The following is a 12,910-nucleotide window of genomic DNA, read 5'->3' as shown; positions in this document are numbered from 1 at the left end:
CTTTTCTTATTGTCGCACTAATTAGAAAAGGGCAAATGATAGATTCCACTTCATACAGTCACCATATTTAATATAGAATGCTTCTCTTTTAATAGTTTAAACCTGTATTATTTTCTGTGACTGTTTTGGATCTGTACTGTCAGGATCATATACAAAAGCTATTATTTAAATCCGGTCAACGTTTTTTTTCTTAAGGACAGAGAGCTTTAGAGTATTCATTGTGCTTCATTACAAGCATGTAACCTTTACCTTTGATTGTAGCACTGTATTTTTGGTTGTAGATGTACCTTCAGCTCTAAACTCAGACAGTTTGATAGTTGACTGTTGGGAAAACAGATACTACCCAACTACCTCTATGCAATCACCTTGTTAGCCTTAGCTTCCACCTACTATCACTAACTAATTATCATGATGAGCTCTTAACACCCAAATATTGCCATCATGATGCCATTTGTGACTTACCATTGAGGATAGTCCATATAACATATACTACAGATAGTCAGGTTCATCTTCAGTCAGGTACCTGAAGTTCCTTTACAACACTGGACAATTTCAAGGCTACGATGTTACAGACTTACACACAAAGCCTGGGTTCTATACTTCTAATATTGCTGTAAATTACAGAGACGTGACTCCATTTTGTTGAGAGTGTTACTGCAGACCAAACATACAGCTTTATACTGGACCATCACATGTTGTGATAACATGCAATGTTTTAAAAATACAAGCCTGCCTCATCTGGAATCTGTGCAATAATACAATAATTACCTCATCAAAAAATTCCAACATGCTAGCTAAATATTATTAGACCTTAACAAATCAATACTTTCCTGCGTTACCATTAATTTTGTTCCAAAGCCTCTCATTGCTCAGATTAAATTGATTGATATAACATTGCTGGACTTACCTTCCACCCTTTGTTTCAAAATAAGTATCTAATATAACCAATTCTTTAGCCATCTGCAACCACTCTTGAGTCGAAGAAACATTGAATGATTTTGGTCTGTGATTCTTTCATTTTCAGTCTCATTCATTCAGTATCCTTGCTGCATCTCATCTAGTTCTAACACTGCAGCAGGTACAGAAAATCTATTAATATCTTTTTTAAGTATGATTAAAAATGATAATTTGTTGAAACTTTTCATTTTGCACTCATTAGGGTAATTTGCATGAAATATGAAAGTAAAGGGAAACCATATCTATTCTGTTTGAGAAGAGAGCACTGAATGGTTGGCAAATGGACACTATTTGGTAGAGGCTTTGCCATGAAGGGTGCATCAATTAATAATGGTGGACAGTTAACTGCCAAGCTTTGTTTAAATTTTAAACTGGCAGTTTGAATCCGATCATGTAAAACGTTGCCCTGAGAAATTAGCCAGAGAACAGCTCTCAGCTAGTTTATTAAGCTGAAATGGGCAAAATGCATGTGCATGTTATTTACATCAGCAAAGAACTGTGCATTGATATAGGATGCTCATAGTTCACATTAAGTGTGTCAAGTTGTTAGTGCTCTCTGGGAATTGAGAATGACATCTATCATGCTAGATTAGGGTTTAGCTTACTGAGGAACCCAATTTTGGATTCAAACATCTTTTTTTCTATTGTGGAATTGTTGTGTCAAAATATGGAACTTACAGCGTCCATTTGGTTCCTCTTCTTTCCTCTGTCACTGCCATTCCATCTCATGGTTGAGATACTAAGCCTTGAAGCAGCACCTTGATGGATCAGGGTGTACCATGGCAAGGAGTCAGCAGCTTACTCCTTGAGGTCAATGGAAGCAATGCCTCTGTGCTTCAAGACGGCCTTGTACATACATCTCTTCCCCTGGTCATAATTTGAGTGTTGGCCAATGGAGAGCTGGAAGAAAACCTATCAAAAGAAGGTTGGTCCAATACTTCAATATACTCCTTAATCAATACTGCAACCCCTCCTCCTTTCCTTCCTACCTCACCACAACTTCATATTTCAGCATGAGAATCTACATCTACAACCAACATTCCATCAAATTTTCTTACTGGCTGCGCTGGTCTTAGAGGCTCATGTGCAGCATCAACTTCTGGGACTGAATCTTGGTGTCAATGCCAATCACCCCATGTAGAACCTCAGAGTGGCTCTGCTGACAGGGTCCCCAGTCCTCAATTACCATTTCTCCAGCCTCCACAAAGAATTATCAGCCTCTATTTCTGTCACCTCCAATGAGATGCCAGAACCCAGACACATATCCCCCTCTGCTCCATTGTCAGCATTCCACAGGGACTGTTCCCTCAAGGACTTCCTAGTCCATGTCTTCTCCAATCCCAGCACCTCCCCATACCCCATGGAATCATCCCATGCAATCACAAAAGGTGCAGCCTCTGCCCATTTACCTTCCCCTTCCTCACTATCCAAGACCCCAGACACACCTTCCAGGTGAAGCAGTGATTTACCTGTACTTCACTCAATCTAGTCAAATGTATTCACTATTCATAGTGTGATTTGCTCGGTACTGGGGAGACAAAATGCAGACAAAGTGACCACTTGCAGAAGACTTCTGTTCTGTCTGCAAAAATGAATCTGAGCTTCCAGTTCCCTGCCATGTCAACATGCCATTTTGTTCCCTGACCAATATTTCTGTCCCAGGCTTGCTGCAATGTTCCAGCAAGCCTCTGCGTGAGATGAAAGAGCAGCCTCTCATTTTCCATTTGGGGACCCTGCAGCTTCGAGCAGTCCAGATTGAGATCAATAACTATAGGATCTGATTCCATCCTTTCATGTTTTTTACCGACCCCACATCTGGTCCTGTAATGACATTGGGTAGGCTGCTCTCTCCGACTTTCAGCTCTTATTCTCACTGTATTCCCAAGCCAACATTTCTGTCACAAGCCTGCTGCAATGCTGCAGTGAATCTCAACTTCTCTTCTGTTCTGACCTGCTATCAATCATTCCTTTGTCTGCCTGCCCCCTCATATCTGTCTCTCTCTGGATTCCATCTCTACATATCCGCTTACCTTTTCACACTCCCACATTCTTAGCAACACCCTAAACTCATCTTCAACAGTTTTTCCAAGCTGCTATCAGTTCCGATGAAGAGTCACCAGACTCAAAACATTAACTCTGCTTTCTCCTCATGGATGTTACCAGATCCGCTGAGTTTTGTCAGCAATTTCTGTTTTTGATTTAGATCCACAGTCCTTTGATTTAGTTACAGAGAATGTTACCTACAACACATCAATCCTAAAACACACTGGAAAAAAATTGAAAGTGAAGGCAAAACATACTTAAAACTAGACTTAGCTTTATTTTTAAACATCATTTTAATATAGCACATTGGCATGCATGTTTATAAAAAGTCTGAGGGGAGAATTGTACAGTTTTCAATTTATCATCAGATGGTTGGTATCAGCAGACTCTCGCAATATTTTCTTTGAGTAAAGAAGTTGGTAAGTCATGTTGAGGTTGTACAGGACATTGGTGTGGCCTCTTCTGGAATACTGTGTCCCATTCTGCTCACCCAATTATAGGAAGGACATTAATAAGCTGGAGGAGGTTTAAAAGAGATTTGCTTGGATAGTGCCTGGTATAGAAGGTTTGAGTGATAAAGGAATGCTGGGTAGGCTGGGACATTTTTCACTGGAACATAGGAGAGTGAGAAGCAACCTGATAGAAGTGTATAAAATAATGAGGATATCGATAGGGTTAATGGTAGTTCCCAATCTAGGATAGGGAATTTCAAGACTGGGGGCACATTGCTAAGGTGAGAGGAGAGAGAATTAAAAAAGATATAAGGGGCAAAGTTTTTACACGAAGAATGGTTCACGTGTGGAATAAACATCTTGAAGAAGTGATGGAAGTGGGTACAATTACACCATTTAAAAGACATTTGGGTAACTACATGAATAGGTAAAGTTTGAGGGATATGGGCCAGGAGCAGACAGGTGGGACTAGTTTAGTTTGGGATTATGTTCGGTATGGGTTGGTTGAAGCAAACGACCTGTTTCTGGTGCTGTATGATTCTATGACTTCTTACTCCAGCAATATCTGTCACCCAATATTCTTTATGTTTTGATATCTCTTTCAAGAATTACTTCCTGAATCTCACTTTCCTCCCAAGTTATTCTAAATGTTCCTCAAAAGCACAAGTAAATCTCACTACAAGGGAATTGGTCCTACTCTGTTAAGGTACAGACCATTCAGCCTGAACAAATGCTATCTCCCCATATCTCATCCCAATGTTCCAAGACCAAATTCCCTCCCACCTGCACCATTTCTCCTGCCCCATGTAACTGAGCTGCTATGATGTGTTGGACTTGGCTACTCTCCAGATGAACAATCACTTTCTTCAGTATTCAGAAATGAATGGTGGCTGGAGAATGAGATATTCTCAAAGGGTTCCTGGACTACCTGTCTACTTCTTCTCTCTTCTAAGTAGTCATCCTATTACCCCTCTCCCTGCATACTCTTAAGCCATATGGGTGATCCCATGTATAAATATTCTGTCCACAAAGCTCTTAATTATGCAGATACACCACAGTCAAGTCATCCACTACTCGTAAGCTTAAGCTGCTGCAGCTAAGAGCACTACCTGCACAACTGTTTATCCTGCACGCAGGGAAAGGATAAGCTGTGTAGTCCAAAGTTTAAATGAAAGCTTTACTTAACCTTGATTACAAAAAATTTAAGTTCCTATATTCTTAGATTCAATTTCCTAACTTTGGAGAATAATCAGCAGGCAATCAACTAAAAGCCTTCCTAATTGTATCACAATCTGATTCCTTTTTCAGAAGCATAGACTTTAAGGAGCAGAAAGCAGAGCCCTGTGCACAATAACATATCAATGAATTCACCATAAACACAAACAAGGAAACCCAACTTCAAATCTTTACTTCAGTACATTCTCAATAAAGCTTCCACTTGACTAAGTTCCAGTCCTGACCAAGTGCCTTGACATAGTATTATAAGTAGAGGAAGCATACAGGAAATGTAAGCAAAAGATAACTGAAGTCAGCATTTTCGCTGCCCCGAGATTGACACTTGCAGAATATGGCTATGTTTACATTAAACAATCGTTAATCTTTTCAGAGGAACCTCGATTATCCGGCATTCGATTAACCGAATTTTGGGTTATCCAAACAAGATCGCAAGGCTAACCAAGGTCGCAAGGTTATTCGGCACTCAATTATCCAGCATTCGATTAACCAATCAAAATACTGCCTGCTTGTAACCTTCAGATAATCAAGGTTCATCTGTATATGTGTTTCGGGGCACACAAAAAGGTGAAATGGAAATTCAAATAAATTAACATTAAAAACAGCAAACAAATAATACAATTAGCCCCCATGAACCAAAACAATGTGATTAATGCTTGAAAATTGCTTTAGAAATAATAACCAATATATTTTCTCAGACTGAACTTGTGGAAACTTTAAGTAGGCCCAGAGTGACAACAAATACTAATAAAAAAAACTCAGTCTAAAATACAATTGGATATTAATTCCTCTAATCACAATGGGTCAGGCAACATCCACAGACAGAGAGCAAGCTAACATTTTGAATCTCTGACTCTTCATCAGAGCTGCTTATGCCCATGTCCTTCAGATAATCGAGATTCCTCTGTGTGTGTGTTTCAGGGAACACAAAAAGGTAAAATGAAAATTCAAATAAATTAATTTTGTCAGATTGAACTTGTGGAAATATTTTTAAGTATACCCAGAGTGACAACAAACATAACAAAAATACTCAGTCTAAAAAGCAATTGGATATTAATTGCTCTAACAGATTGCTGAGGTAGGAAAAATAATAACTTGCTTTGATGACAAATCTTAACCTATCGTCACAGAACATCAAGTATTCAATATCCTTTCCATCTCAGTTTTACGCAGTAAACATGTTGTTGTAAACTAGTATAAAACACTGACCCAGTATAGGTACAGAACCAGAAGTCAGCACTTTTCACAAAGTCCATAGGTTTAATTTAAAAAAAGGGTTTTGTGCCAAACTCCAAAATAATTGATATGTCCAGAATCATAATTTAATGTTAGATGGCAACAAAACACATATAGAGAGATCTTGAGAACCTAAAACAAAATAAGTCTTCCATCAAGCCAACAACAGAAGCAAATTGTAATGCCAATAAATGAGACCTATCATGATTTCAATTTCTAAACAACCTTAGAAGAGAAACAATTCCCAAGCAGGTTTGGAAAACAGAACACTCAGGGTAGATTAATCTAAATTGTTGACGAAAGAAGAAAAATTGTTAAACAAGTGAGTAATAAATGTGAAACTCTGCTTTCCATCAAAAAGACTGGCAAATATTCCTTCACCAACCAGTTACCCTGCAATACTGACAATGTCTGTTAAATATCAAAAATAAGTAAGTCCTTTCAGAGTAGCAGTGAACTACAAATTACTTGTTCTGCCATTTTATACTATACCCCAATAATTTAAATTCCACTCTTCTGATGTATTCAAAGTATTTTGGAAAGGTCTGCTAAGCTCTGCCCAATAATAAGGCTTCAATTGGTGATATAGAGACAGAGATCATTAGGGATTAGGATTCATGGGAACAAAATGAACCAGAACATAAGCAGAGGCATCTTGATTCTTACCCAGTTTCAAACATGCAACATCATTACCCCATAGATTATTATGTAACATTCCTTTGTTATTTCACAAATCTTCGTGGTTGAATATAATTTTACATTTGCAACAGCAGTTCACTCATCTATTATCCTCTGAGCATGGCTGGCAGGTGCCTGTGGCATAGACATTTGGGAAATCAATGGCCTTCAAAATCATCACAAATACATTTTCAGCAGCTAATTGTCTCTACAGTTTCTCACTGGTCATATTTATCAAAAATCTCAAAACAGAGTTTGAACATTTTTATGAATTCTTTCTCCATAACATCTAGGTAGCTGATAACATTGAAAACAAGAGATGCTGGAAATCACATTGGGTCAGGCAGCATCCACGGAGAGAGAGCAAACTAGTCTCGATGTCTAGTTTCAAGTCAAGATGACTCTTCATCAGAGCTCTGAAGTATCCCAGCTCTGCTGAAGAGTCAAAGACTCAAAATGTTAGCTTGCTCTCTCTCTGTGGATGTTTCCTGACCCGCTGTGATTTCCAGCAACTTTGTTTTCAGTACAGATTCCAGCATCTGCAATAATTTGCTCCTAACTGATAATATTATTGGAATCCCCTACTGAGGTTTGACCTGTATTCATTCCCAATCCACCAAAGTCCCCTGTGCTCACGAATGTCCGCCACCACAGTCTATGTTTGTGCTCTCAGTCAGAATAAACTGCAGCCCCCACTGCTCTCAAGCCTTCAAGCCTTCATATTCATGGATCACAATGTACTAATGATGATAAGCATAGTCCAATAGTCTTTTGATCTTAGCTTATAATATTCCATCACTTTTTACTCATGTCTAATTTTTTGACTAAAATTTATTGAGGAACACCATGTGAAGATTATTCAACTAATATGAAACACTTATAACAACACACACTAAAACATCAAATCAATGTTGAAGACAGCCATCTGAAGGATGATTGTATGGCAGAAAGCCCGAGTGTTTTAATGGATTCTCAAAGGTTTTATTTAGTTTTCCAACGAATATTAAATCCAAGACCCGGAAATTAAATGTTGTTTTCAGTGATTCACCAGCAACTTTTTATTTTGTCTCCTAAAGTGGTAATAGGGAGCTCTGCAACCTCCCAAATGATGACCTCTACGCATTTCTCATGTTATGAAATTGTCAATTGCATTCGAATTTTGAAACATTGAATCATTTCAATCACTGAAGAACTGAATCTCAGGCTTGGCAGAGTTGAGGTATCCATTCATCAGGAAGCTGGCACACGTCAGTTGAACTGAAAACATCATCCAGTGTGGTAGCACAGTGAGACACCATTGAAATATGGTCATTCAATTTTACACGGTTGTTTGATTTTTCAAGGTCTGGGATAGAACAGTTGTTGCTTCCTTTGTTTTATGAGGTGTTACAGTCAACATTCTCCTCAATTAAACATACTCTCATCTTGCTAAAAGCTATGTATCTCTTGCATTCCACCCCACTGCATTCTCTCTTATCTCAACCCTTACTCTCTGATTTTATGCTTTCAGATACTCAGGAACTGTTGCCTGCACAGCCCGAGGATAGGAAAGAAAGCCATGTTGCAGCCATATGGTTAACACTGTCTAGGAATGTGAGAACAGACAAAACGAATATTTGAATGAAAGAAAAGAGGACCTTTTTTTTCTCTAAGTGAATGTCCTTTTGAACAAAAATACAATAAAAGGTTCTTACAGTCAGTCAATACAGCTAAGTGTTGGAGTCAGGGCTCAGGAAAAAGCCCTGGGAGCTTGGAGAAAGACATTCGCATCAATGCACAAGTATAGTTGTGAACGAGTGAAAGGAACTCACAAAGCATTAATTCTTTGGTGCAAATGAGCCTGATTAGTGTTCAGGAAACAAAACCCAAGGGAAGCATTGGCTCACAGTTTATGAAAGACATTGGAGTTATGCCTGTGAGTAAGTGCTGGAGTGTAGCTTCCAAGAATCTATTGGAGAATAATCTTAGGAGCGGAAGGAGAATCAAAACATGAGCAGTCAGTGAGGCAGTCCACAATGGAGCAGTTTTTGAAGCAGTTATAGAGTCATAGAAATGTACGGCACAGAAGGAGACCCTTCAGTTCAATTTGTCCATGCTGACCAGATATTCTAAATTAATCTGTTCCTATTTGCCAGCACTTGGCCCATATCCCTCTAAACCCTTCCTATTCATGTACCCATCCAATTGCCTTTTAAATGTTGCAATTGTACCAGCCTCTACCACTTCTCCTGGCAGCTCCATGCACACATGTGTGAAAACTTTGCCCCTTACGTCCCTTTACATCTTTTCTCTCTCATCTTAAACTTATGCCCTCTACCTTTGGACTCCCCTACTTTGGGAGGAAGACTTTGGCAATTTACCCTATCCATGCCCTTCAGGAGTTTGTAAACCTCTATAAGGTCACCCCTCCCCCCACCACCAAGTTCCAATGCTACAGGGAAAAAAGCCCCAGCCTATTCAGTCTATACCTATAGCTGAAACCCTCTAACCATGGCAATATCCTTGTAAATCTTTCCTGCACTCTTTCGTGTTGAACAACATCTTTTCTAAAGCAGTGAGACCAGAATTGAATGCAATATTCTAGAAGTGGCCTCACTAAGGTTCTACACAGTGCAACATGACATCCCAATTCCTATACTCAATGCAATGACCAGTAAAAACAAAGTGTATCAAATGCCTTCTTCATTATCCTGTCTACCTGTGACCCAAGGCACTTTGAACCTGCATCCTAAGGTCTCTTTGCTCGTCAACACTCCCCCAGGACCCTACCATTAAGTGTATAAGTACTGCCCTAATTTGCCTTACAAAAATGGAATACTTCACATCTAAAGTGAACAACTGGAGTCCTCATGAAGTTTAATGAGATTTTCTGACTGTCAGTGTCACTAACACCTATGCAGAATTGCTGGTAAGTACATGAGCTTACTTTTTGCTCACAACTGCTGTTTGGCCATTCTTTATTTGTTACCAATATTTTCTCATATTAAGCTTTGGATGTTAGAATATAAATCATATCTGTCTTTGTGCAACCTAAAACCTTTAATGTCAATAATCTTTGCATGTTTGTTTAAGTTTTTTTGATACCAAGACAAACATAGTCCCAAACCTATTTAGTAGGCTACACAATAGCATTGTTTACATTTAAAGCTTGTTATAAACAGTGGAGGAGTAGGAGAAGGAAGAAATCATTGCACCTCTTCAACCTCCTCTACCATCTACAAGGACAAGGACAGGTAGAAATATGCGAACACCATAAAACTATAAGACCGTAAGATATATGTGCAGAATTAGGCCATTCAGCCCATCGAGTCTCCTCCAATATTCAATCGTGGCTGACATGTTTCTCAACCCCATTTTCCTACTCTCTCCCGTAAGCCTTGAGACCCTTACAAATCAAGAAGCCATCTATCTCTGGCTTAAATGTGGGCGGCACGGTGGCACAGTGGTTAGCATTGCTGCCTCACAGTGCCAGAGACCTGAGTTCAATTCCAGCCTCGGACAACTGTTTGTGTGGAGTTTGCACATTCTCCCTGTGTCTGCGTGGGTTTCCTCTGGGTGCTCTGGTTTCCTCCCACAGTCCAAAGATGTGCAGGTTAGGTGAATTGGCCATGCTAAATTGCCCATAGTGTTAGGTGAAGAGGTAAATGTAGGGGAATGGGTCAGGGTGGGTTGCTCTTTGGAGGGTTGGTGTGGACTTGTTGGGCCGAAGGGCCTGTTTCCACACTGTAAGTAATCTAAATACATTTAATGACTTAGCCTCCACAGCCTTCTGCAACAATGAGTTCCACAGATTCACCACTCTCGTGCTAAAGAAATTCTTCCTCATCTCAGTTCTAAAGGATCATCCTTTCACCCTAATGCAATGCCCTCAGGTCCTAGACTCTCCTACAAGTCAAAACACCTTCTCCATATCCACTCTATTCAGGCCTTACATTAAGCTGTAAGTTTCAATCAGATCCCCCCTCATCCTTCTGAACTCCATGAAGTATCAACCCAGAGTCCTCATCTGTTCCTCATATAACAAGTTCTTCATTCCTGGGATCATTCTTATAACCCTCCTCTGGACCCCCTCCAAGGTCCACATGTTCTTCTTTGGATACAGGGCCCAAAACTGCTCACAATATTCCAAATGTGGTCTGACCAGAGCAACATATATCTACTCTTGTATTCTACCTTGCTTGAAATGAATGCTAACATTACATTTGTATTTGTTACTGCCACTTGAATCTGCATGTTAACCTAAACAGAATCCTGAATTAGGACTCCTAAGTCCCTTTATAGTTCAGATTTCTGACATCTTCACCCAGGTAGAAATTAGTCCATGTCTCTATTCTTCCTAATAAAGTGCATAATTTCACACTTTCTTGTGTTGTATCCATCTGTCACTTCTTTGTCCACTCTCCCACTGTGTCCAACTCCATCTGCAGCCTCCCCACTTCCTTAGAAGTAACTGTCCCTCTGCCAATCTTTGTGTCATCTGCAAACTTGGCAACAATGCCCTCAGTTCCTTCACCCAAATAGTTAATGTACAACATAAATAGCTGTGGTCCCAACACTGACCCCTGTGGAACTACAATAGTCACCAGTTGCCATCCTGAAAAAGAGTCCTTTATCTCCACACTTTGCCTTCTGCTAGTCAGCCAGGTCATAACCTGTAATATCCCTCAAAGCCATTTCTTCACTAAAAAAGAAGTTGAACTCTATCCCTAACAGCACCATGGGTGTACCCACACCATATGGTCTGCTGCATTTCAAAATAGCAGTCCACACTGCTACCCCATCAAAGATAATAAGAATGGGCAACAAATGTTGACCTTGATAATGATACCCATGAACAACTAAAAAATAATAAAATCTCTCTGTTGAATCTGAGTAACTTCAGATATTGCTCCTGTATGAGATAGCGGTTTGAGAAATCCTCACTGTTAAGTTCTTTTTTTGAAAAGTCCTATTCCTCCCTCTGCATAGAGTTTCTCCTCTCTGCACCTTTTCTCAATCAAGTTGGAATGCCAGGGTCACTTAGTGTGTACAAATGACCAAATCTGTGCTCTCCTTGACTGGATGCACCAACTCACCAAATGACTTCCAAATACAAGCTACTTCCACAAATTCTGCAACAGCCAAATTAACTCACAAGCACCTAACTTGCAAGTCAGCTGAATGACTCTTTAAATTGCATTGGGATGTGCCCTGTTCCATGTGCAATCCTTGCTGCAGACCACCATGTTGTATGAGGCTGTCTGCACTATTATCCACCTGTGGGTAGATTTGCTGTACCATCCTCTTTTTGGCCAAGTTACACTATTATGATAGGCTCTGAAGAGGACCCAACTTGTATGTCATACTGTTTCAAGATATGAAACTGATCTTCTACCATGTCTGTTGACATTATAGCAGTGGGTGATGCTTAATGCACTCCTCAGTATTAACCCTTTGAGACCCTTATACCAGTGTACATTTCCCTCTCACGGCTGACTGTTCAACACAATTATCACTGGTGTTCAATGGATTTGTGCAGACCAAATGCCAAAAATGTGCATTATCTCAATTATATTGTTGTTAGATGTGACAGTCTGGCCATTCCATGATGCTTCTGGCATGTGCTTTACCATCATGGGCACCATGTGAGCTGCAGCACGAGTGACCAAAAGGATTGTGTCCATCTTCTATAGACTGCAGTCCTTCTGCAATGCTACACAGTCTGATTACATATCAAAGGTAGTTTAAAAAATGGGACTAACATTGGTATCATAACAGTTTTCTTCTCTGGGATTATTAACATCAGCAAAAAAAACTTTTGAAACATTTGAAATTATAAAATGGAAATTGCTGTTCAGTGAGCACCAATGCACCCAATGAACACAGGGCAAGCTGCCACCAATGGCATATAACTAGGCAGTTTTAAACATTCAGTAACAACATAAAACTTTGTTTGCACATGCAGTTAGTGTAAAATATAAGGCAATCTGGCACTCAAGATAAAAATCCCATTTGTTTGTAAATTTTAAAAGGTCTATTTTAACTAAGGTATCCAAAAGAACTTGGCACAGGGAGGCTTAAAGACAAAAAAAGCTTTATTCTCTCAGCCGTCATGGGAACAAAAACAAGTTACTTGGTTATTTGCCAAGCATCTGTTCATTTTGTTTCCTTCATTTGCCCAGGAAAAGCTGGCTGAAAAGTTTCTTCTTTTCAAACACAAATCAAAAATTACCTTTTAAACTTTAATGACATGTAATCAAAATTACAGTAACCAACATTTACATAGTTGTTTTGTATCTAGGTTTGTCCAATAGTCAGGCTTTCTATAGAAA

This window comes from Chiloscyllium punctatum, chromosome 12 (assembly GCF_047496795.1).
Source record: "Chiloscyllium punctatum isolate Juve2018m chromosome 12, sChiPun1.3, whole genome shotgun sequence".
Classification (NCBI taxonomy): domain Eukaryota; kingdom Metazoa; phylum Chordata; class Chondrichthyes; order Orectolobiformes; family Hemiscylliidae; genus Chiloscyllium; species Chiloscyllium punctatum.
Note: the sequence above shows the minus strand (reverse complement) of the source record.